The following is a 27800-nucleotide window of genomic DNA, read 5'->3' on the forward strand; positions in this document are numbered from 1 at the left end:
CACGTCCGTCCACATCAAACCCACCAACAAGCAACAGTACCTCCATTACGACAGCTGCCACCCATTCCACATCAAACGGTCCCGTCCCTACAGCCTAGGTCTTCGTGGCAAACGAATCTGCTCCAGTCCGGAATCCCTGAAGCATTACACCAACAACCTGACAACAGCTTTCGCATCCCGCAACTACCCTCCCGACCTGGTACAGAAGCAAATAACCAGAGCCACTTCCTCATCCTCTCAAACCCAGAACCTCCCACAGAAGAACCACAAAAGTGCCCCACTTGTGACAGGATACTTTCCGGGACTGGATCAGATTCTGAATGTGGCTCTCCAGCAGGGATACGACTTCCTCAAATCCTGCCCTGAAATGAGATCCATCCTTCATGAAATCCTCCCCACTCCACCTAGAGTGTCTTTCCGCCGTCCACCTAACCTTCGTAACCTCTTAGTTCATCCCTATGAAATCCCCAAACCACCTTCCCTACCCTCTGGCTCCTACCCTTGTAACCGCCCCCGGTGTAAAACCTGTCCCCTGCACCCTCCCACCACCACCTACTCCAGTCCTGTAACCCGGAAGGTGTACACGATCAAAGGCAGAGCCACGCGTGAAAGCACCCACGTGATCTACCAACTGACCTGCCAACACTGTGACGCATTCTATGTGGGAATGACCAGCAACAAACTGTCCATTCGCATAAATGGACACAGGCAGACAGTGTTTGTTGGTAATGAGGATCACCCTGTGGCTAAACATGCCTTGGTGCACGGCCAGCACATCTTGGCACAGTGTTACACTGTCTGGGTTATCTGGATACTTCCCACTAACACCAACCTATCCGAACTCCGGAGATGGGAACTTGCTCTTCAATATATCCTCTCTTCCCGTTATCCACCAGGCCTCAATCTCCGCTAATTTCAAGTTGCCGCCACTCATACCTCACCTGTCATTCAACAACATCTTTGCCTCTGCACTTCTGCCTCGACTGACATCTCTGCCCAAACTCTTTGTCTTTAAATATGTCTGCTTGTGTCTGTATATGTGTGGATGGATATGTGTGTGTGTGCGTGAGTGTATACCCGTCCTTTTTTCCCCCTAAGGTAAGTGTTTTCCGCTCCCGGGATTGGAATGACTCCTTGCCCTCTCCCTTAAAACCCACATCCTTTTGTCTTTCCCTCTCCTTCCCTCTTTCCTGATTTGGCAACAGTTTGTTGCGAAAGCTTGGATTTTGTGTGTATTTTTGTGTGTCTGTCGACCTGCCAGCACTTTCATTTGGTAAGTCACATCATCTTTATATAAGGCAGGCACCTGAAACATGAAAAACTGCTTCAAAAGACTAGACATCCTAGCTTTCACACCCTTATATATATATATAAGGCTGTGAAAGCTAGGATGTCTAGTCTTTTGAAGCAGTTTTTCATGTTTCAGGTGCCTGCCTTCTTAGCAGGCACTATCTCTCCATACTGAGGTGTGGTTAAAAGAGTCTATGGCATATTGTGTACAGAAAACGTGTGTCTGCATACTGTGATAGCTGCCTCATTATGAATATTACGGAGCTCAGTTTCTTACAGACAGAATTAATATGTTGTTTTCATTTCAGCTCGTTATCCATAGTAATACCTAAGAATATAGTGGATTCTACTTCTTCCAGTTTCATTTCATCCACCTCTAAACCCATCTGCACCACCTTCTCTTTATTTCGGAACACTTCATACATAGTCATTTTTAGGTTTATAACCAGTCCAATTAGCAGGAGCCACAGAGCTGTGCTGTTTGCAGATACATATGCTCTTCTCTCAAGCTGTACCACATTTTGATCGACCGAGCGAGGTGGCGCAGTGGTTAGCACACTGGACTCGCATTCGGAAGGACGACGGTTCAATCCCGCGTCCGGCCATCCTGATTTAGGTTTTCCGTGATTTCCCTATATCACTTCAGGCAAATGCCGGGATGGTTCCTTTGCAAGGGCACGGCCGATTTCCTTCCCCATCCTTCCCTAACCCGAGCTTGTGCTCCGTCTCTAATGACCTCGTTGTCAATGGGACGTTAAACACTAATCTCCTCCTCCTCCTCCATTTTGATCATTGTCCAGCATTGTCATGTCAATTGCAATACAATTTTTTTTCCTCTTTATCTTCAATACCTATGTCATTAACAAAAAGATTAAACAGCAGTGGCCCCATTACAGATCCCTGTGGCACTCCATGTGATGGTTTTGGGTTCTGATTGATATGCATTCCCTATTGATACAAATTGTTTCCTGTTGTATAAGTATGGTTCTATCCATTCACCTGCTTGTCCTCGAATACCATGTTTTCCAATGTTCTTATCAGTATTTCATGGTCAGTAGTGTTGAATGCTTTGGAGGGATCCAGAAACATTGTAGATACAACTTGTTTCTCATCGAAGGATGGCATAATATATTCTGTCAGACTGGCAATCACAGTTCCCGTAGATTTACTCTTTCTGAAACCGTGCTGTGATGGTATAAGACTGTTGTATTTGTCCAGGTAATCAATCAGTCTATTATGCATAAATGTTTCCAGTATTTTTTGAGAAACCTGATATCAGTGTAATTAGCCTGTAGATGAATACACTAAGCAGATTCAGAAGGATGCAGGTTGCAACAAGTACTGGGAGATGAAGAAGCTTGCACAGGATAGAGTAGCATGGAGAGCTGCATCAAACCAGTCTCAGGACTGAAGACCACAACAACAACAGCCTGTAGTTGTTGGGATCGTCTTCATCCTTTTTCTTGTGTGCTAGTAACACCCTGTTTATCTTCCATTTTTGTGGAAAATTTCCATCTCTGAAAGAGCTGTTTGATTACTCACTTGTGTTATTATATGATTTGATATTTCGTCATCACCAGCTGATTTCTTGGATTTCAGTTTTTGTATAGTTTTCCTGAGCTCATTTTATGTGACTGTGTGTGTGTGTGTGTGTGTGTGTGTGTGTGTGTGTGTGTCTGTAACTTACCAAACGAAAGCGTTGGTACGTTGATAGAGACAATAACAAACACAAACACACACACACACACACACACACACACAAATTTCAAGCTTTCGCAACCACGGTTGCTTCATCAGGAAAGAGGGAAGGAGAGAGAAAGACGAAAGGATGTGGATTTTAAGGGAGAGGGTAAGGAGTCATTCCAATCCCGGGAGCAGAAAGACTTACCTTGGGGGGAAAAAGGGAAAGGTAATAGACTCGCGCGCACACACACACATATCCATCCGCACATATACAGACACAAGCAGACATATGTGTCTGGATATGTATGTGTGTGTGCGAGTGGGTACCTTTCCCTTTTTCCCCGCAAGGTAAGTCTTTCCGCTCCCGGGATTGGAATGACTCCTTACCCTCTCCCTTAAAACCCACATCCTTTCGTCTTTCCCTCTCCTTCCCTCTTTCCTGACGAAGCATCCGTGGGTTGCGAAAGCTTGAAATGTGTGTGTGTGTGTGTGTGTGTGTGTGTGTGTGTTACTGTCTCTATCAATGTACCAACGTTTCCGTTTGGTAAGTTACAGAATCTTTGCTTTCAGATATATATTTTAGGAATCTTCTTTTGTGGACTATTTCTTTCCAATTTTTAAGTTCTCTATTACATTTATGTAGTTCTTGTGAATATGTTAGATATTTCTGTACCACCTGTAACCACTGTGTTTTCTGTTTTCATTGACCTGATATCTGTTTCTTTGTTTGAACCAGCTTTTTCCTTTCTTTCGCCACTAATTGCATTTCAAGCTGCCTTATCTTGTTTTTTTGAGTTCATTATGGTGCCATTAATTCCTTTTGCTTTTACCTCTCTTATTATTTTTCTATAATTCTTTTGTAGCATTTCATAATTTTCAGCTTCAACTTTCTGTCTCAGATCCTGCAGCTTCCTTTGCAGTTCTGTTACTTCACTGGTAATCCAATTTGTCCATGCAGCTTTTCTTGTCAATTTACTTTGGGAAATGCTACAATAAAAGGTGTTTACTTATTTTAATAAATGAATCATACTGTTCATTTGTATTCTGCACCTGTAGGGTTTCATTCCATGCTTCCCTGCTTAATATTGTTCTAAAGGTGTTAACATTCTCTTCACTGATGTTCCTGATTTCTGTGGTTGTTTTGGTTCTAATATTATGTTCTTGCTTCTGTGGAAGCAAATCAGCTGTCCATGATGATCAGACATTTCCGTTTGGGCTACATGTGACTCATAGTTACACCTACTAATATTAGTAATGCTGCTGTCAATAAATGTCTGGCTTTGAGAAGTCTCACTTGTGAGAGCAGATACTGTTGCCTCCACATTGTATTGTATTGACAATTCTTCAAAATTTTGTCTTGGTTTTGATTCTTTTTCCCATGTAAGTATTGAAGTCTCCACATATAACAAAGTTTTTCTTCACATTCATTCTTAGAAAATTGCCAATTTTTTTTTCAGAAAGATGCTGATCTTACCACTTGGTGATCTGTACATACAAAACAATATTGGAAAAGATAGATTGCTATTTACTGTACACAAGATGCGTTAAGTTGCAAACAGGCACAATTAAAAGACAGCTTCATAAACCTTTTGGCCCCAGCCTTCATGACGGATGAGTGTGTTGGAAGAGGGCGGCAAACAAAGAGTTTGGGAGACAAGAATGGCGAGGAGGTGATAGAACATAGGGGGTGGAAACTGTTGCATGGAGGGTGTAGGGTACGTTTGAGGCAGGGATAGTTACAGGAGTGCAGAATGTGTTGTTGGGATAACTCACATCTACACGGTGGAGAAAAGCTGGTGGTGGAGGGGGAGAATCCAGATGGCCCAAGTAGTGAAGCAGCCATTGAAATCAGGTGAGCTATGTTCAGCTGCATGTTGTACCATAGGGTGGTCTACTTTGCTTTTGGCCATGGTTTGGCAGTGGCCATTCATCCTGGTGGACAGCTGGTTGGTTGTTGTTGTTTTTGTGGTCTTCAGCCCTGAGACTGGTTTGATGCAGCTCTCCATGCTACTCTATCCTGTGCAAGCTTCTTCATCTCCCAGTACTTACTGCAACCTACAGCCTTCTGAATCTGCTTAGTGTATTCATCTCTTGGTCTCCCTCTACGATTTTTACCCTCCACGCTGCCCTCCAATTCTAAATTGGTGATCCCTTGATGCCTCAGAATATGTCCTACCAACCGGTCCCTTCTTCTTTTCAAGTTGTGCCACAAACTCCTCTTCTCCCCAGTTCTATTCAGTACCTCCTCATTAGTTATGTGATCTACCTCTCTAATCATCAGCATTCTTCTGTAGCACCACATTTCGAAAGCTTCTATTCTCTTCTCTTCTTGCCCAAACTATTTATTTTCCATGTTTCACTTCCATACATGGCTACACTCCATACAAATACTTTCAAAAACGACTTCCTGACACACTCGATGGTAACAAATTTCTCTTCTACAGAAATGCTTTCCTTGCCATTGCCATTGCCATTGCCAGTCTTCTCTACTTCGACCAAACTCCTTTAATACTTTAAGTGTCTCATTTCCTAATCTAATTCCCTCAGCATCACTCGACTTAATTCGACTACATTCCATTATCCTCGTTTTGCTTTTGTTGATGTTCATCTTATATCCTCCTTTCAAGACACTGTCCATTCCGTTCAACTGCTCTTCCAAGTCCTTTGCTGTCTCTGACAGAATTACAATGTTATCGACGAACCTTAAAGTTTTTATTTCTTCTCCATGGATTTTAATACCTACTCCGAATTTTTGTTTTGTTTCCTTTACTGCTTGCTCAATATACAGATTGAATAACATTGGGGAGAGGCTAGTATCGTGTCTCACTCCCTTCCCAACCACTGCTTCCCTTTCATGCCCCTCGACTCTTATAACTGCCATCTGGTTTCTGTACAAACTGTAAATAGCCTTTCGCTCCCTGTATTTTACCCTTGCCACCTTTAGAATTTGAAAGAGAGTATTCCAGTCAACATTGTCAAAAGCTTTCTCTAAGTCTACAAATGCTAGAAACGTAGGTTTTCCTTTCCTTAATCTTTCTTCTAAGATAAGTCGTAAGGTCAGTATTGCCTCACATGTTCCAACATTTCTACAGAATCCAAACTAATCTTCCCCGAGGTTGGCTTCTACCAGTTTTTCCATTCGTCTGTAAAGAATACGTGTTAGTATTTTGCAGCTGTGACTTATTAAACTGATAGTTCAGTAATTTTCACATCTGTCAACACCTGCTTTCTTTGAGATTGGAATTATTATATTCTTCTTGAAGTCGGAGGGTATTTCGTCTGTCTCACACATCTTGCTCACCAGATGGTAGAGTTTTGTCAGGACTGGCTCTCCCAAGGCCGTCAGTAGTTCTAATGGATTGTTGTCTACTCCCGGGGCCTTGTTTCGACTCAGGTCTTTCAGTGCTCTGTCAAACTCTTCACGCAGTATCGTATCTCCCATTTCATCTTCATCTACATCCTCTTCCATTTCCATAATATTGTCCTCAAGTACATTGCCCTTGTATAGACCCTCTATATACTCTTTCCACCTTTCTGTTTTCCCTTCTTTGCTTAGAACTGAGTTTCCATCTGAGCTCTTGATATTCATACAAGTGGTTCTCTTATCTCCAAAGGTCTCTTTGATTTTCCTGTAGGTGGTATCTATCTTACCCCTAGTGAGATAAGCGTCTACATCCTTACATTTGTCCTCTAGCCATCTGTGCTTAGCCATTTTGCACTTCCTGTCGATCTCATTTTTGAGATGTTTGTATTCCTTTTTGCCTGCTTCATTTACTGCATTTTTATATTTTCTCCTTTCATCAATTAAATTCAGTATTTCTTCTGTTACCCAAGGATTTCTTCTAGCCCTCATCTTTCTACCTACTTGATCCTCTGCTGCCTTCACTACTTCATCCCTCAGAGCTACCCGTTCTTCTTCTACTGTATTTCTTTCCCCAATTCCTGTCAATTGTTCCCTTATGCTCTCCCTGAAATTCTGTACAACCTCTGGTTTAGTCAGTTATCCAGGTCCCATCTCCTTAAATTCCCACCTTTTTGCAGTTTCTTCAGTTTTAATCTACAGTTTATAATCAATAGATTGTGGTCACAGTCCACATCTGCCCCTGGAAATGTGTTACAATTTAAAACCTGGTTCCTGAATCTCTGTCTTACCATTATATAATCTATCTGATACCTTCTAGTATCTCCAGGATTCTTCCATGTATACAACCTTCTTTTATGATTCTTGAACCATGTGTTAGCTATGATTAAGTTATGCTCTGTGCAAAATTCTACCAGACGGCTTCCTCTTTCATTTCTTACCCCCAATCCATATTCACCTACTATGTTTCCTTCTCTCTCTTTTCCTACTCTCGAATTCCAGTCACCCATGACTATTAAATTTTTGTCTCCCTTCACTACCTGAATAATTTCTTTTATCTCATCTCTGGTTATGTAATGATTGCAGCAGAGCTGGTAAATGACATTTCTGCTTTCACATGTGACACGGCCCCTGATGGCGTAGGGTACACCTATGACAGGACAGAAATTGGTAGTTCTGGGTCGGTCTATTGGACTGTTCTTGCACGTGGATCTTCCACAGGATATGATCCTTGTGGCAAGGTGTTGGGATTGGAAGTGGCTTACAGATGGACTAGAATGTTGTGAAGGTTGGATGGGCAACAGAAGACCACTTCCTGTGGGGCGGGAAGAATCTCGAGTAGAAAGTCTCTCATTTCAAGCCATGATGATAGATAATCAAAGCCCCCAAAATTCTTAAGAAAGCTCAGATAAGTAATGTTAGCTTATTTTATCAAAATATTAGAGGACTGATTAATAAGGTAGAAGTGCTTCTTGTCTGTATGGAAAACTTAAAAAGTTTGGGAAAGATATACATCCAGTGCCTATCTGAGCACCACATAACCACAGAGCTAGAAAAGTTACATATAAAAGATTGCACTCCAGCATCTTTCTCTTGCAGAAATTATATGGGAAAAGGAATTGTTACATCTATGAAGACAGAACACAAGTTCTAAAACACTGAGACAAGTAGATTTTGTAGTGATCAGTACATGAGCTGTGTGCATGTGATTTGACAATGAAAAATAGTTCACTTAACGGTTTATAGATCCCTACTGAGAAACTTTGAACTGTTTATGGGGAATTTTTATCTTTTACGATACTATCTTTTAGACAGCAGTAAGCAATTAATAGTCTGTGGTGTCTTCAGTGTAGATTTTCTGGAGGATTCTTATAGGAAGAATGATCTGGAAACCTTATTTCTTCAGTGTAGATTTTCTGGAGTATACTGGTAGAAAGAATGGTCTGGAAACCTTATTTGCATCTTACAATTTGATCTCAGTAATTAACTTGCCAGCACGGGTGGATAAAGACAGTAGGATCCTAAATGATCATATTTTCTTTGCTTTTTACCTAATTATAAATTCTCTCCCTGACGATGGTGCACAGTTAGTTAGGGTAAATAAAATAGTGCATTACATTATATGTACTCTTCAGTGGAAATCAGAATAATTAATGACTCCAGGACAGATGTTTTTAAGAATGGTTTACTAGAGATAACCTGGGATTAAATTTATAGTGAACCAAATGCTAACATAAAATTTAATCTGTTCCATGACAAATTCATATTATTATTTGAAAAACAGCTTTCCACGTAAGTTAATCAAAAAGGAGATTAAACAGCCATGTAAAAAACCATGGATCACAAGAGGGTTTGAATTATCTTGTGAAAGGAGAAGGGAAATGTATCTGTTGGCAAAAACAAGCATAGATCCTGCAGTAGTTGCACACTACAAAAACGCTACAAAATTACTAAGAAAACTTATTAAAAAATCAAGGAACAGGCACATAGTGTCAGAAATCAGTAATTTCAACAAAATGCCCTGAATTGTGATGTATTACATATTTCAGATATGACAGGGCTTATTACATGCGAACAAATCTTACCTTCAGCACTCTGTTGGAAACACCATCACATCCAAATGAGCTGTTATTTTTTAAACTGAACTATGTCATTGTTAAACCCCCTCTTTAAGAAGGGTGACAAGAGATATGTCAATAACTACTGAGATGGAGATATATCCTAGAATGGTACCTCACCTGAGTGACAGTAATATCTTCAGCAAACCAAGAGTCTGGATTTAAGGAGAGTTACTTTACTGAGAATGCCATGTGAATGTTCACTCACTAAATTTTACAAGCATTAAGTAACAAAATAGTGCTGTTTGGTACTTTTTGTGCCCCATCTAAGTCATTTGACTGTTGGATATTGTCATATCTAACCAAAAGAATGCAGAAAGTTGTACTTCGTAATTCAACCAATGTAGTCCTGGGACATTATCCTGACTGAGAAGAAATCATGTTTTGGGTTCTTAAATCTGCCGTATGGAATGTAGTGAATATGAGACAGGACAACCAACCACAGGACAGGATAACCTTACTGGGTTCTTAAGTCTGCTATATGGAATGTAGTGAATATGAGACAGCCAACCACAGGACAGGGTAACATCACTATTAAACTGAATGGAAGGGCTATAAAAGATGAGTCACAGGTTGAAAATATATTTAATAATCATTTCTTAAATATAGTACAGTGACAATCAGTTCAAGAGAAATATCTCGGCATTATGTTGAAAAAGCAACAGTCATAAAATTCAATCATATGAATGTATCACCAACTCTAAGAAAATTACATGTTCTGTAAAAAATAACAGCTCATCTGGATGTGATGGTGTTTCCAATAGAGTACTAAAGTTAAAGTTTGTTCCCATGTAAAAAGCCCTGCCTTATCTGAAATATGTAATATGTCACTAACTCAATGCATTTTTCCAGAGAGACTAAACTATGTCATCATTAAAACCTTCCTTAAGAAAGGTGATAAGAGAGATTTCAATAAATACTGAGATGGTGATGTATACTAGAATAATACCTCGCCAGAGCAACAGCAATACCCTCAGAAAATCAGAGTTTTGGTTTAAGAAAAGTTGCTCTACTGAGAATGCCATTTATAAGTCCACTCTCTAAATTTTACTGGCATCAAATAACAAAATAGCATTGTTTGGTATTTTTTGTGACCTATCTAAGGCATTTGACTGTTGGATATTGTCATCTCTAACCAAAAAAAATGCAGAAAGTTGTACTTCGTAATTCAACCAATGTGGTCCCGGGACATTATTCTGACTGGGGAGAAATCACGTATTGAGTTCTCCAAGACTCAATTTGTGGTCTGCTGTTATTCCTCACGTATGTAAATGATCTTCTATTTAATATACAACAAGCAGAATTAGTTCTTTTTGCAGATGACACTACTATTGTTAACAATCCAAGCATACATACAGCAACAGAAGAAATGGTAAACAAGATTCTAAATTACCATTGACTGGTTTTCTGTGAATGGTCCCATCTTCAATTTTAAAAGGACACAACATATTCAGTATTGCACATCTAGAGGTACTATACCAATGATAAGTGTAACACACGATGAGGAAATAATAAATAGGGAGCAAACATCAGCATTCTTAGTTGTCAAATTTAAACTGGTAAAAAGTGCATTTTGGTGCTTAGCTCATCTACATTGCAGTTAGAATCATTGCAAATCTTGGGGAGAGAGAAATCAGTAAGTTGGCATATTTGCAGTAATGTTATATGGTATATATGAAGGTAGTATCTCTTCCCGAAACAACAGTTACCGTTGATTACCATACAGATTTCGTTAGAATGAAATGATAATTAAATGGACACCCTAGCTGCAAACAGGCCTTGATATACTTCATTGGGGACATGTTGAAAATGTGCCCCGACCGGGACTCGAACCCGGGATCTCCTACTTACATGGCAGACGCTCTATCCATCTGAGCCACCGAGGGCACAGAGGATAGTGCGCCTGCAGGGACTTATCCCTTGCACGCTCCCCGTGAGACCCACATTCCCAACATTTCCACACCACTACATTCGTGGTGCGCCTAATAATCTGCCACGAGTAATGTGTATGATGGGCAAACATCACTCCAGTTCATTTCTTTGACGAGTGTCCTAAAATAATCAAGTATTGGCTTACTGAGCAGCCTCCTGAATTTAGATTTAACAGATTTTATATCCTGTTTACTATTGACAGTTAACAAAAGAAACTACATGTCATAATCTGAGAGGCCATTGATTATCGGTTCTGTAATAAAATTTTGTTCATTAGACCTTTCTATGAAGATGTTATCAATGGCTGTGAGCATCCCCTAGTTGGGAAGTTTACAGTAAGAAGTAGGTCTAATGATAACATGTCTGATGCTAGTACATCCGTGCTGGAAGAATTTGTTCCACTCCCCTTTTACTTTCTTCCACTTTTGAGTCCTTGGACTGGACACTTTTGACTTCTCTCCATGCCCTCCAAAAATCCTGCATATTACCCTCCTCTCACCTGAACACCGCTGTTCTGTCGTACTTGGTCTCACTGTGCAGAATGTACAGAATTTTCAAAAGTCATAGTGCAAAAGTAAGTCTGGTAGTCAATCAATAATAGCTTGTGGAAATGAGGAAAAGTCTCCATGCTTTCAGTGCCGAGAAAGTAATGTGTCTTGCCAAACCATTCCCAGCATATGGGGGAGAGGGCAGCTTTGGTACAGTGTCAAGCTGATATTGCATCATGATCGTACTCAGTGGTACACAACTTTTGTGCAGATGACTGTCACCCTCTTGGTCATGTAAAATGCACTTATTTTTAAGGAGTCACAACATTCATGTTTTATATGTGGTCTCTTGATTTTTGTGTAAATAATGACTGATTTTCCCATCGAGGTGGCATATGAACCCTCAATTATTATCTCACTCCACCCACTGACATATATCAAGACTTTTCAAATGGCACATAGCTACAAAGTATTTCATTGCATGTTGAGTGGACCCAACCATATTCAGATTGATTGAAATTTGTCAGAGTTGTTCCCTGTAGACTAAAACCAAGCTGTACAAAAAGAGAGAAAAAAATTCAAGGGCCTAGAAGGCTTTCTGTGGAGGGCTGTGTAGGGTTGTGTAGGGTAGTTCTGTAAATAATTGTTCTTTGTGTTAACTTTAGTTTTCTTTTCAAAACAAATGACAATTTGGAATTAAGAGATCTAGAGTTCAGTTATTTTGTTGTTGGGATGTGATATTGGTCTTGTAACAAAAAATGAAGTTTCCAAATAATAATTTGGAATCTAAAATACTGTGTTTTTTGGGGTTAATTGTACAAGAAGATTAACAACTGGTGACTCCGATGTGATCTAAACAAGAAACAAATATGATGGCAGATGGAGGGAACAAAGTGTGAAACTTTCTCCTTTCTGTACTGAAAAGCCTATTATATGGTTTTATCAAGCTGAAGCACAATTTACGGTCACTGGAATACAAACTGAAGCAACCAAATTAAATTATTTGTTAGCACAGCTAGAGACCCAATGTGTCGAAAATATTTGGAATCTCGTGAACAATGGCGAAAGCAACTAATATTCTTTAGCCAAAGAAAGACTGTTAATGACTTTTATGGAAATTGAAAAATGTCAAATAAAGAAATTACTTAGCAAATAGGAAACTGATGATATGAAACCCATTCAGTTACTTCGAAAAATGAAAAGCTATTGAGGAATGAACATTTCAATAAAATTTTAAAGATTCTCTGGCTAGACAAACTACCTGGAAACATGTGGACGAACTAGCACAAATGGCTGATTGAATAATGGAAATGCAAAAGCACTCATGAACTTCAATCATCCTCAATGGAAGTGTCCCCTGTGACACGTGATTCTTCTGCATTAGTGGAAGATCTTCTGGTAAGGATTGAAGACCTTGAAACTGAAGCCCGAAAATTCAGATCGAGGGAGTGACAGTACTGATCTCAATGATGTTCTCATAGCAGAGGCCACAGCAAGCCAAAATACAATAGTTACGGCAAGTACTGTTATTTTCATTATGGTTTAAAATGCCGACCCAAGAAGTGTGTCCAACCTTGCCAATGGAATAGTGAGCAAAACTCCAATTGGCAGAGTAGTAGCGGCTGAGTGTTCTGCTGCAGCGATTATACCAGGCCACCAATATCAATTATTTTTGGAAGATAAAACTTCAGGGTGGTGTTTCCTGGTTGACAGTGGTGCTAGTTTCATTTATACAAATGTGTCGCTATGGTCGCTCTACCACTGATAATCTTGTGTCCCTCGAGTGTGCCATCCAAACCACCTTTTCCAGATGCCAACACCTGGTTGCCGTCTTTTCTGATTTACGAAAAGTGTATAACACCACCTGGCGACATCATATCCTTGCCACATTACACGAGTGGGGTCTCTGAGGCCCGCTCCCAATTTTTATCCAAAATTTCCTGTCACTTTGTAATTTACGTGGCCTCCCATAGTGCCCCTCATATCCAGGAAAATTATATCCCGCAGGGCTCTGTATTGAGTGTGTGTATTTTTAGTGGCCATTAATGGTCTAGCAGCAGCTGTAGGGCCGTCCATCTCACCATCTCTGTATACAGCCGACTTTTGCATTTCGTACTGCTCCACCAGTAATGGTGTTGCTGAGCGGCACCTACAGGGAGCCATCCACAAGGTGCAGTCATGGGCTCTAGCCCACGGCTTCCAGTTTTCAGACACAGAGTCATGCACTTCTGTTGGCGTTGTACCATTCATCCAGAACCAAAACTTTACCTTAATGATGATCCACTCACTGTAGTGGAGACATATTGTTTCTTAGGACTGGTTTTCGATGCCCAATCGACTTGGCTTCCTCACCTTAGTCAGCTTAAGTGGAGGTGCTGGCAGCACCTCAGTGCCCTTCACTGCCTGAGCAACACCAACTGGGGTGCAGATCGCTCTGCGCAGCTGCAGCTCTACAGAGCCCTTGTTCAATCCCGCCGTGACTATGAAGTCTGTTTTATGGTTCAGTGGTGCCCTCTGTGTTGCATTTACTCAACCAGTGCACCATTGTGGAGTTTGCCTAGCAGCAGGAACTTTTTGGACGAGTCCAGTGACCAGCGTCCTGGTGGAGGCTGGAGTCCCTCCATTGCAGGTTAGGCATGCACAGCTGCTGGCCAGTTACGTTTCACGCGTTTGTAGTTCTCCTGCGCATCTGAATCACCGTCTCATTTTGCCAACCACGGCAGTTTATCTCCTTCATCGGCAGCCCAGGTCAGGGCTTCCAATTGCTGTTCATGTCCGATCCTTTCTTTCCGAACTGGAGTCCTTGCCTTTACCACCTATACTTGAGGTCTATTCGTGTACACCTCTACGGTTTACACCTAGGCTGCGGCTTCGCCTGGACCTTTCACGTGGCCATAAAGGACTCGGGTTAACCCCGCAGCTCTCCGCTGCCACTTCCTCTCGATTCTAGACATGTACCGAGGCCACAAAGTGGTTTACACCGACGGCTCAACGGCTGATGCTCACATCGGCTTCGCGTATGTCTATGGAGGACATATGGAACAGCATTCCTTGCCCAATGGCTGCATTGTTTTCACTGCAGAACTGGCGGGTATATATCGTGCTCTCGAGCTCATCTGTTCATGCCCTGGGGTGTAGTTTCTTCTGTGTACTGACTCCTCGAGCAGCCTACAAGCTATCGACCAGTGCAACCTTCGTCGTCCTTCGGTAGCGACCGTTCAGCAGTCCATCTGTGCCCTGGAACGGTCCAGTCCTTCAGTGGTGTTTGTCTGGACCCGGGTCACATCACGTCGGAATCCCAGGCGACGAGCTTGCCGGCAGACTGGCCAAACGGGCTAAGCGGAAACTGCTTCTGGAGATCGGCTTCTCTGCAACTGACCTGCATTCAGTACTACGCCGCAAAGTTTTGCAGCTTTGGGAGATGAAATGGCATAACGTTAGCACGCACAACAAACTGCATGCCATTAAGGAGACTACAAATATGTGGCAGTTCTCCGTGCAGGCCTCTCGGAGGGACTCTGTGGTTCTCTGTCGGCTCTGCATTGGCCATGCTTGGGTGACACACGGCTACCTCCTGCGCCGTGATGACCCACCTCAGTGTCGGTGCGGCACCTGGCTGACAGTGGCCCACATCTTGGTGAGCTGTCTTTCCTTGGCTGCCCTGCGACGGACTCTTCAGTTATCGGACTGGTTGCCATTAATTTTAGCTGACAATGCCTCATTGGCTAATTTAGTTTTACGTTTTATACGTGACGGTGGGCATTATCATTCTATGTAAGTTTTAACGCATGTCCTTTGTCCTTTTATGTTCTGCACTCTAATGCTTTTAGGGTGGATGTTTTAATGTGTCGCAGAGTGTCCGGCTTTTCCTTTTTATTCTCGTGGTCGGCAAGCCACGGTCATCTGCTCTTTTTTTTTACCCCTTCTTCCTGTTTCTTGCTTCTCTCTGTGGTTTTGTCCGTAGTAGTGTTGGTTATCCTTCTGTCATTCTTGCGGTTCTTCCCTTCTCCTGTTATTTTGCTGTATGTCTCCTTTTTTTTCTTCTTTCCCTTGTGTAATTATTTTACTGGGAACAAGGGACCGATGACCTCACAATTGGGTCATCGTCCCCCCCCTCCTTTAAACCAACCGACCGACCAGTGTGTCCCAAGGATAAGGTTAAAGAAGTAGGCTACAAACTTTATGCTACAAATGGATCTGAGATTAAAACTTATGGATCAAAATTATTAATATTAATTTATGTTTAAAATATAGTTTTGAGTGACCTTTCATTGTAGCGTAACACCACAAAAAATATAATTGGTGCAGACTTTCTTCATCAGTTGAGCTCATTTATAGAACTGAAAAGAAAATTATTAGTTGACAGCAATACTCAGTTACATGTGGCTGCCCTGCAATGTGCAGTTGATTTGCCTGATTCCATCAGTTCACTCCAAGCTAACTGTAATTACTCTGAACTACTTAAAAAATTTCATGACCTGACAAAATCCACTCTTACTCCGAGAGAAATTAAGCATGATGTTAAACATTATATTGCAACCAGCAGTGACCCACCAGTGTACTCAAAAGCCTGCAGGTTAGAGCCACATAAACTAAAGTTGGTTAAACAATAATTCCAGTTCCTAATGAATCACGATATAATTTGTGCTTCTAAATCCCAGTGGGTTAGTCCGCTGCACATGGTAGAAAAGCCAGATGGTCACTGACATGTTTGTGAAGACTAACGACGTCTCGATGACAGGTCTGTTCCGGACTGCTATCCAGTTCCTCACATAAATTGTGTCCTTTTGGACTAGAAAATTTTTTGAAAGCTAATCTCTTCAAAACATGTTACCAAATCCCACTACCTGAAAGTGATAAGGAAAGAGAGTGCTATGCACACCTTTTGGACTTTATGAATTCAGTTTCATGCCATTGACCTCAGGAATGTGCCCAGTGCCCTTCAGAGATTTATGAATTATGTTTTGAGAGATTTAGATTTCTGATTTGCGTATTTAGATGATGTTCAGATAGCTTCTAGCTCTCCAAAAAAACATACTCAACTTTTTGGTGGATGAGTGCTGTACATTCACAGCTCTTGTAAAAATAAATGTTTGAGTAATAACAATTAATTGAGGCAATATTACATCACAAAAAACTAAATTAATACCTCTTGTAAGCTATCAATTGAAGGTTTCACATTTTTTTGCGTATTTTCCAGAAAAAGAAAACATTTTGTAGGTGCGAATTTTGGACTAAGATTTGTTTACGTTTTTATATGCTGTAAGTTACGTGCTTTTTCAATAAAGTAAAGTTTGTGTTATTAGTGTTTTCTTGTATGCTCTCCATTTGATTCTCTAGTAAGCAATGTGAAAAGTTTCGAAATAAATGAAAATATTGTATAGTGTAGGCTCAGTTCTTTGTTTACTTTTTGTTTCATCGTGTAAACATTACAGGTTAAATCATTTTTGTTTCTCTGGAAGTTTTGAATTAGTATCCAAACCTTAGGCCTAAACTGTCTAAGAAATGTAATGTACTAATCAAGTAGTCTAGGAAGTTATTCTTGTTTTAACTTAGCCTAAAGCTAAAATTTGTTTGCCATGAGTGGGAAGTGTATGACTTGCCATAGGATTGTTAGTTCTGGGGTGTGGTGTGAGGGTTGTCGCAGTTTCTTTCATGTGGGTTACTGTAGTGGTCTGGGAATTGGGGAAATAAACAAGGCTCATTGGTTGTGTAGGATTTGCTGTAGAGACAGGAATATAGTGGAACAGGAGGAGAAGACTTCTGCCCTTCAGGCGGAACTAGATAAAGCAAAACAAGATCCTAACAGGTTAAGGGGGGAAGAGGGAAAAAAGAGGTGGGAAGTGGCAAAAGGTTATTGAAGAAATAGGAATAGGATGTTCTCAGACAGTGTGGTTGTGAATGTGGAAAACAGGTTTGATCTTTTGTCATTGTTGGAAACTGATGAGCTGCAAGTAGATGTAGGAGTAGACAGGACACAACAAACTTTCAAAAAAGTGTTAGAAAAGTAAGGAGTCAGAAAAAGTTGTGAAGTAGAAAAAAGTTTTGTTGTTCAGTAGTTCACATGGTAGAGATGTTGGCCAACTGTTGCAGGATGAACTAGGATCAGGTTACCAGGTCACAAGTTTTTTTAAACATAGTGCAAGTCTGGGTCAGGTGATAGAGGATATAGGTTCACTTTGTAAAGACTTACAAAGGAAGACACTGGTAATTGTGGATGAGGCGGGCAACAGCATAGATAGGAATCCTAATTATTCAGTTGAGAGTGACCTGCTAAAGATAGTTTCAGCAGTGAGACATAATGGTGTTGGGCTTGTGTCTGTTCTGAGGCACCATGACCGGTCTCATTTAAACTGTTCTGTCAGGAGAGTTAATTCGGAGGTGGAATGGCTGCTTGGGTCTGGTATGGGGTCTCATATCGGTGTGGTTCCTGTTGACTCAGCAGTTGGGACTAAACTAGGCATGGCCTTCACCTCAGCAGGAAAGGGCTAATAGCAAATAACTTAGGGGGAGGGGGGGGGGCACTGTCAGTGACAGAACAGCAGTTTTTTTACGGTAGGGAGGCAGAAACAAAAGATGTTCAGAGACAGAAATGACACACATATTGATAAAACAGGCAGCCAGAAAGCAAATTTTCATTTACACAATTCATGCAGACAGCCTCTGATTGAAACTAGAGATACTCAAATATTGACAGGAAAATTAGGTTCATCCAGTTGTAATTCAGCCAGTGCACAAAATCTGTTATCCTTATTGCATCCGAATATCCGAGGACTAAGGGGTAAGCTTAATGAGTTGCTTATTTGTGTTCTAGAATTAGAGTTGAGCAAACCAGTTGATATAATGTGCCTCTCTGAACATCATGTGACTACTGGTATACAAACGTTAAATGTTACAGGATTCAAGCTAACTTCTTACTTCTGTAGAGAAAATGTCAAGAAAGGAGGAGATGCCACATTTGTCTGAAACTGTTTTGATTTCAAGAATATTGATATTAATAAATTTTGTTCGGAGCAGCACTTAGAAGCATGTGCAACAAAAGTGGTATTTGATAAGTCCTTTATAATAGTAGGTATATAGAGATCACTCCAGGAAATTTTAACTTCTTTGTAAAAAAATCTGGAAACTCTGTTGTCCCACCCCATGGTAAAAACAAGGAAATAGGGTTGCTGGTGATTTTAATGTGGATTTATTCGAAAGCCCTGTCAGTGAACAATTATTGCAGTCAGTAACACTATAATTCAATTTAGTTCCTTGAACTTTGCAACTAGGATATGTAAATGCTCTGAAACTGCTATTGATAATGTTTTTGTAGACAAATCTAGATGGGAAAAACTCATAGCACAAAACCAATAGTAAATGGGCCATCCGATCATGAGATCCAGCATCTTGTGTTAAAAGTTGAAACTTGTCAGGATAAAAAATCTATTAAATCCGAGTACAGGAGCATAATAAATAAGTCAAAAATTGAGAAATTCAGGAAATGGTTCAAAGACATGAACTGGATAGATGTTTACAATACTTTGACTCAAAGCTTTCATTAATAAAGTTACCTCTATTATTTTGAAAATTGTTTTCTCCCAAAGGCAACTCAAATTACACAGAAGTCAAAAAATAAACCATGGATTACACAAGGAATAAAAATATAACGTGGGACAAAAAGGATACTGTATTTACTATCAAGGAGCAGCTCTGATGTTAGCATTTTAATGCATTACAGAGAATACTGCAGAATATTGAAGCAAGTAATCCAGAAATCGAAGAAGCTTTATTATGAGAAAAAGATGATTACATCGGGCAACAAAATGAAAACTGTATGGGATATAGTGGAGACAAAAACAGGTGGGGCCACAAAGGAAGAGGAACAGATAGCTCTAAAAATAAATGAGACTTTGGTAACAAGTGCATGTAGTGTTGCAAACCTCTTAAACAAGCACTTTATTTCTGTTTCTGACAGCTTGGGGTTATCAGGTTCGGCGAACGGTGCAACGGAGTATCTGAGACCAGTCTTTAAAAATAACTTAAGTAAAATGGAAATAACACGTCTCCCAAAGAAGTAGCATCCATCATAAAATCCTTAAAATCTAAGTATTCTTGTGGGTATGATGGCATATCAACAAAGTTAATCAAAGAGTGCTCATGTGAGTTGAGTTCTGTCATAAGTTATTTGTGTAATCAATCTCTTATCAGCAAGACATTTCCAGTCAGGCTAAAATATACTGAAGTTTGGCATCTTTACAAGAAGGGGGATAAAGAGATACCATCAAACTATTGAATAATTTCACTTTTGCTGGCTTTCTCAAAAATATTTGAAAAGGTTGCGATCAAGCAGCTCCTTAAGCATCTAACTGCAAATAATATATTGTCCAAGTCACAGTTTAGATTTCGTAAGAGTTCTGATATAGTGAAAGCTACTTACACTTACAGTGAGAATGTACTTAATTCATTACATAATAAATTAGAAGCTACTGTCGTTTTCTGTGACCTGTCAAAAGCCTTTGACTGTGTGAACCACAGCAAGCTCTTAAGTAAATTAGAATATTATGATGTCACTGGCAGTGCTGCAAAGTGGTTTGAGTCTTATCTAACTAACTGGAAACAAAGGGTGTCATTGCAAAATACTTGTGCAATGAGCAGTCAGTCTTCATTTGATTAGGAATTATCTACATGTGGTGTTCCTCAAGGTTCCATCTTGATCCATTGCCTGTTCTTGTGTACATTAATGACCTCTCGTTTGTTACATTGCCAGATGCTAAGTTTCTCTTGTTTGCAGATGATACAAACAATGCAATAAGTAACAAGTCAAGTACAGATTTAGGAATAGCTGCTCATCAAATTTTTGTTGACATTAATAAATATTTTAAAGCCAATTCACTGCCATTAAGCTTTGAAAAGACCCACTATATGCAGTACAGAACCTGTAAGAGATTTCCTTCCAAAGTGTGTATAACATATGAAGACACATATTGAAGAGGTTGACAGTATTAAATTTCTGAAATTACAACTCGATAATAAATTCAGTTGGGAAGGGCATACGACAGAACTGCTGAAGTGCATAAACAAGTCTGTATTTGCAATGAGAATGATATCTGATACAGGAGATATAAATATAAAAAGTTTGCATACTTTGCTTGCATTCATTTTATTATGTCATACGGGATCATATTCTTGGGTAACTCATCAAACCAAGCAAATGTTTTTAGCATGCAAAAGTGAATGATAAGAATCATATTTGTGGTGTAAATTCAAGAACATCATGTAGAAACCTGTTCAAGGTACTTTGTATTTTAACCAGTGCTTCTCAGTGTATTTATTCCTTAATGAAATTTGTTGCAAGTAATGTATCTCTATTTCCAATAGCTCAATACATAGACTCAGTACCAGGAATAAGAATAATCTATATAAAGCTCTAAAATCACTTACCCTGGTCCAAAAGGCAATCAAATATTCAGAAACACACATTTTCAATAAATTGCCATTAACCGTTAGAAACTTGGTTTCAGATAAAGCATAGCTTAAACAGAGGTTGAAAGATTTTTTTGATAGGCAACTCCTTCCACTCTATAGATGAATATCTTAACAAAGACTGTTTAGCCAGCTTAAGTAAAAATATCTGTTAAGTTTCAGTTTTGACAGCACTTAGTCACGACAGTCTAGATTAAGTATTTTGTGTATGATAAATTTATTATTAGTGCATAACAATGTTTCATTCTGGCAGCATATTAATTCTGTAAATATCAGCAAATTTCCACATTTTATTCACCTATTTTGACAATCTCCTGACAAATGGTCCGGGTAATAAGTATTGTATTCAAATGTTTTATGTTATACTTTCTGACATATTCCACACCCTTGTGAACCAATTCATTTTTTGAGTCTTTGGAACTAAAAGTGAATGTAATCTAATCTAATTTAATTTAATTATCCTGTTTGAACAGTTGAACAAATTTGGTTTGAGGATTAATGTTGGAGTTTAAGAAATTAATGTTTTAGGTCATGTGCTTACTCCGAAACGTATGAAACCAGACCCAAAACGAGTACAAGTGATAACTAATTTCCAACTTCTGGAAACTGTGGCATACTGAATTTTTACTGAATGCATTTGGAATGTGCTGCAGAACATCAAGCTATTCTAAGTGATTACTTGAAGAACACCAAGAAAAATGACAAAACAAGCACACAGTGGACAGAAAACGCAATAAAACAGTTTGAGAAGTGCAAAATGGACCTTGCAAATGCAGTCCTTTTAACATTACCAAATGTAAACAATGATCTTGCATTATTTGTAGATTCTTGAGATTTTGCATCTGGTGCAGTGCTGCAACTGAAAGAAGAATGAATATGGAAACTAGTTGGTGTTTACTCCAAAACGTTCTCACCATCACAGAAGAAATATTCAACATACGATAGGGAACTTCTCAGCGTTTAGGTATTTTACGAGGGCAGTTCAATAAGTAATGCAACACATTTTTTTTCTGAAACAGGGGTTGTTTTATTCAGTATTGAAATACACCAGGTTATTCCCCAATCTTTTAGCTACAAAACACTATTTTTCAACGTAATCTCCATTTAATGCTACGGCCTTACGCCACCTTGAAATGAGGGCCTGTATGCCTGCACGGTACCATTCCACTGGTCGATGTCGGAGCCAACGTCGTACTGCATCAATAACTTCTTCATCATCCGCGTAGTGCATCCCACGGATTGCGTCCTTCATTGGGCCAAACATATGGAAATCCGACGGTGCGAGATCGGGGCTGTAGGGTGCATGAGGAAGAACAGTCCACTGAAGTTTTGTGAGCTCCTCTCGGGTGCGAAGACTTGTGTGAGGTCTTGCGTTGTCATGAAGAAGGAGAAGTTCGTTCTGATTTTTGTGCCTACGAACACGCTGAAGTCGTTTCTTCAATTTCTGAAGAGTAGCACAATACACTTCAGAGTTGATCGTTTGACCATGGGGAAGGACATCGAACAGAATAACCCCTTCAGCGTCCCAGAAGACTGTAACCATGACTTTACCGGCTGAGGGTATGGCTTTAAACTTTTTCTTGGTAGGGGAGTGGGTGTGGCGCCACTCCATTGATTGCCGTTTTGTTTCAGGTTCGAAGTGATGAACCCATGTTTCATCGCCTGTAGCAATCTTTGACAAGAAATTGTCACCCTCAGCCACATGACGAGCAAGCAATTCCGCACAGATGGTTCTCCTTTGCTCTTTATGGCGTTCGGTTAGACAACGAGGGACCCAGCGGGAACAAACCTTTGAATGTCCCAACTGGTGAACAATTGTGACAGCACTACCAACAGAGATGTCAAGTTGAGCACTGAGTTGTTTGATGGTGATCCGTCGATCATCTCGAACGAGTGTGTTCACACGCTCCGCCATTGCAGGAGTCACAGCTGTGCACGGCCGGCCCGCACGTGGGAGATCAGGCAGTCTTGCTTGACCTTGCGGCGATGATGACACACGCTTTGCCCAACGACTCACCATGCTTTTGTCCACTGCCAGATCACCGTAGACATTCTGCAAGCGCCTATGAATATCTGAGATGCCCTGGTTTTCCGCCAAAAGAAACTCGATCACTGCCCGTTGTTTGCAACGCACATCCGTTACAGACGCCATTTTAACAGCTCCGTACAGGGCTGCCACCTGTCGGAAGTCAATGAAACTAAACGAGACGAAGCGGGAATGTTTGAAAATATTCCACAAGAAATTTCCGGTTTTTTCAGCCAAAATTGGCCGAGAAAAAAAAGTGTTGCATTACTTATTGAACTGCCCTCGTAAGTGCTGCCTTGAAATACATTCATTTGCAGTGTACACTGACCGTGCTCCTTTGACACATGCTTTTGAACAACGAAATGATAAAGTAACCCCTACGCAGTTGTGTCCACCTACAATTCATATCACAATTTATGACAGATATCAGACACATTTCTGGAAAAGAAAACAGTGTGGCTGACAACATATCCAGACTGGAAGTAGTAGTACCAGATGATTACGAAAAGATAGCAGGTGCACAAGTGAGTGATGGAGAACTTGAGAAACTTTGCTCTAGTTCTCATCATCATTGAACTTTAAACAGCATGAAAATCCTGGTGGAAGATTATTATGGTGTGATGTAACAACAAGTAACATTCGTCCTTATATTCTGCATCAGTTTAGATCTTCTGTGGAATCACTCACATACAGATGTATTTGGTCAAACATAAAATGAGATATCCAAAACTTGGCAAAATCGTGCATAGCATGCCAAATAAGAAAGTTACTAGACATGCTAAATCTGCTGTTGGCCAGTTTCCAAGCACAGATGGACGATTTAAGGTGATACACATTGATCTAATTGGCTCCCTGCCTCCCTCAGATGAGTTCATACACTAAATTTATGGATGTCAAACAGTGGAAAATCCAGGCTGGAATGTAACAATATTATGAAAAGCAAAGTTGTTATGCACCATATAGCGGAGGTGCTGAGTCGCAGATAGGCACAACAAAAAGACTGTCACAAATAAAGCTTTCGGTCATTAAGGCCTTTGTCAACAATAGATGACAGGCACACACGCAAACCCAACTCACACACACGACTGCTGTCTCAGGCAACTGAAACCACACTGCATTGTGTGTGTGTGTGTGTGTGTGTGTGTGTGTGTTTTCTATTGTTGACAGACTGTTTTTTGTTGTGCCTATCCGCGACTCAGCATCTCTGCTATACGGTGAGTAGCAACTTTTCTTTTCATAATAAATTTATGGATGTCCATCTTATTGAATGGATGATATATGTGGGAAAAAGTACCACCACAGCTGTATCTTTAGAATATCTTTATCCTATCACATGACTAGTTTCAGTGGCACATTACTGCCATTCTCATGCCCACTGTCAAAAGAGGATTTGATTTATTTGGTACATTTACTGTGATCCATTACACTGGAGACAACAAGGTGTCAAGTATAGACTCCTGATGAAAGCTAGTCCACGTGTGTTAGTAACAAGGATCCCACAATATATGTGTCAAGGAAATCAAATACTCTTTTGACAGCAGGCTGAGGACGGTGGTAATGTGCCACCGAAACTAGTCGTGTGATAGGATAAAGACATTCTCAAGATACAGTTGTGTTGGTACTTTTCTCATATCATTCATATACTGTTTAGCATGCATTGAATGGTTCAGTAACTGGACAGAAGACATTCCAATTCATGGTATTCAAGTAGAAATCATGGCATTGAGCATTTAATAACTCCTGGTTCGCTAGATTTGGAGCACCTAACCAAATAGTGACTGACCAAGGAGCACACTTCCAATTAGAACTGTTCCATGCGTTAGCTAAGATTTGTAGTTCTAAATTAACTCAAACTAGAGCATACCATCCATAATTAAATGGAAAAATAGAGAGATTCCGACGAACATTGAAGCCAGTCATAAGAGCGCATTGTACAACTAAATGGAGTGACATAATTCCGACAGTTCTCTGAGGACTATGTTGCTGTGTAAGAGAAGAAAATAGCTCAACAACTGTGGAGCTGCTGTATGGCATAACTCTAACACTGTCTGGTGATTTCAATGTAAGGTTGGAAAATAAACTACAAATAGATCTACCAGCATTCACTTCTCAGTTACACCAGCATATGGATAAATTACGCCCTCCATAATGTTCCCATAAGGTAAAGGAAGTGCCGATTGCTAGCAGAGATCTGCATAATGCAACTTATATATTTGTGAGGAATGTCAAAGTGAAAACCAAACTAATGCTTCCCTGTGAAGGGCCCTATGAAGTCTTGGAGGAAAAAAAATATTTCACTCTAAAAATTTAGGATGTGGCAACAAGCATTTCACTTAACAGATTGAGACCTGTCTACATCCTTGTGAACTCAAACACCTGTGGTCTACAGGATAACACACAGAGCACTTAGCCAGTGAATGAGTTACTCACACATCAACAGCTTCATAAAAGAAAGTTATCAGATTTGGTCGAGTTGTGAAATTCCCCAAAAAGTTCAAGTAATTGTCTTGCAAACTGATGTGGGGATAATGTATATATTTATGTTCATAACCTATAGTTCTGTAAACAATTATTCTTTGAGTGAATGTGTGTGTGTGTGTGTGTGGTTTTTTATTTTTTTCCAAAACGAATTATATTTTGAAATTCTCAGAGTAAGAGATCTAGAGTTCAGTTGTTTTGTTGTTGGAGTGTGATATTGGGCATGTGACAGGAAGGAAGTTTCCAAGTAATAGTTCTGCATCTAAAATCTGTGTTTTGTGATTAAGTGTGCAAGAAGACGAACAGGCTGAAAAATGTTTTTTGACTTCTGAGACATTGGCACACAGTGTTAAAATTTCAAGACAGAGTCATTGACAGTTTTCGTGCTACATTAGGTCAAAATTTGCAGAAAAATCAATCATGACATTTTTTGAACCATATTGCGACTGCAGTAATTTTTGAGCAAAGTATAATGAATACACTTTGGTAGTTCTGTAGATAAATAACTAGTTTTCAGTTCTGCAATCTGTTACAGTTATTTGTGAGCATTAGCATTCTAGAAGTAATGAACATGTAAATTTGTGATCCAAAAATTTTGTCAGATTTGTGCATACTTTGATGTAATAAATATTTAGTTTCTTTGTTTTCCTTTTTATGTACCAGAAAAGATTTTATCTGTTTTGAAGACTGTATAAAGTTTCAAAAATTATGTTGAACATGCCACTGTCAACATTTGTGAAGTATTTTTATATTTAACATATGACAGAGTTTTGTTATTTTTACGTGCTGTAATTTTGTAATTTGCTGCTTTTTTTTTTTAAATCATAAACAAGAAATTATTATACAGTGAAAATTTAGTGTGGAAATAATTGGCTAAACAATTGAGCAGACGTATTTCTTCAAGTACTAGATGGATTCACGTATATTTATTTCCAGGCACAAACTAAATAACGTCCACTGTATTTTAATTGTTGGTGACTACAACCAACAGTTAATATGCAGTGCACATTAGCCAGAATGCATCTAGATGCAATTGTATGTGGATGTGTCTAGTATCTGAAGATCATTTGTACACTCAGTAGGTGAGTAGTACCCAGCTTTCCATTTTTTAAATTATAACCAAGAAAAAAGTGTTTGTTTACTAGATGTCTTCAAGGTGTTGTAGCACAAGGATGTCCATTCCAGTTTATTTGGTTGGACAGATGGATCCAGGCAATTCCCCTTACTTAAGACTTTCCATAGTTGGGTTTTTGGACAATTACGTATGCCGTCAAACCTTTTTTAGCAATTGTAAAAAAAAAGGACAGTAAGCAGAACATTAAAAAGTACATAAAGAGAGAAAAAAGAAATTCCATAAGATGATGGTTGGGCCTGTTCTGCTGCATGACAGTGAAACCTAGTATTATGAAGAGGAGAGATTCTAGCCGTGCTCAGACACCCGAAATAAAATGTTTACTAGCAGTTGAAGGTCGCACAAAATTGGGCAGGATTCCTGATGAAATTATTAGACAAGAACTGAATAACTTTACAGTAAATGACAAAACAGAAAAACAAGAAAACTGAAAGGAACATTTTGGGAGGGGGAAGAGGTTAAGCCAGATACATCGATACAGCAAAATTATAATTATTTGCAATGCCAGTGCTGTGTTGACAATGATGGCCCATTGAGTGAGTTGAAGTAAAAAACTGATACAAAAAGTGTGAGTTTCCTCGAATGCAGGGGGAGGGGGGGATCTTAAACAGTAAGTCATTATATCAACAATGTTTGGCAAGGAGGAATAAATGCTTTCTGATGTTGAGAAAGCCAGATTTTAGCTTTTTTGAAGGCAGTGTAATTAACCAGAATGGAAATGCTCTAAGTGGACTGTGTAAAACCAATAAAACTTTTGTAAAATCTGTATTTCGTACTCAGGTTAACATAAAACTACTATACAAATATTTTTACATTTCTAATACAAAATCCATTTGTTAACATGATAGTATGTGAAAATTGAACAGTAGTATTTTTAAGCTCATTTTTAACCTCATCCAGAGATTCTCCAAAATAAACAAATCTTTTCTAGTGCAAAAAATTGCCTCTTCCTAATGAAATCAAACAACACTCGGATTTGATTAAAAGAATTGACAGTATGTTTCTATCATAATAAGTTATAAAATACTCACAAATAACTTATGCAGTTAATTATCATTCATAGCAGTAACTTCTCCACTAAACTACAAAAGGCTATTCATACTAATTTGTTTTTCCAAAAACAGTTGCTGTAACAATAAGGTTAAAAAATTGTTGCAGTTGGTTATTTTCCCTTTGTGAAGCATCAAGACAGTTTCAGTTCTAAGCTGTCTCAAATTTGACCGAAGCTGCCATAGATCTCAAACAGTATTTTGTAGCCTTCCATTAAAAGTGTCTTAAAAGATGAATTTTTATCGACTTGGGCATGGACTGTGTAATTTTATTCTCT

The 27800-nt window shown here is 39.5% G+C and overlaps 1 protein-coding gene across 4 annotated transcripts in view; it reads left to right on the top strand.

Annotated features, from left to right (window-relative positions):
- The window catches only part of LOC126203980 (uncharacterized), a 93788-nt gene that overhangs the window by 38809 nt on the left and 27179 nt on the right, over window positions 1–27800 (top strand). The gene's annotated exons all lie outside the window — the stretch shown is intronic.

The sequence above is a fragment of the Schistocerca nitens genome, chromosome 9, assembly GCF_023898315.1.
Source record: "Schistocerca nitens isolate TAMUIC-IGC-003100 chromosome 9, iqSchNite1.1, whole genome shotgun sequence".
Classification (NCBI taxonomy): Eukaryota; Metazoa; Arthropoda; class Insecta; order Orthoptera; family Acrididae; genus Schistocerca; species Schistocerca nitens.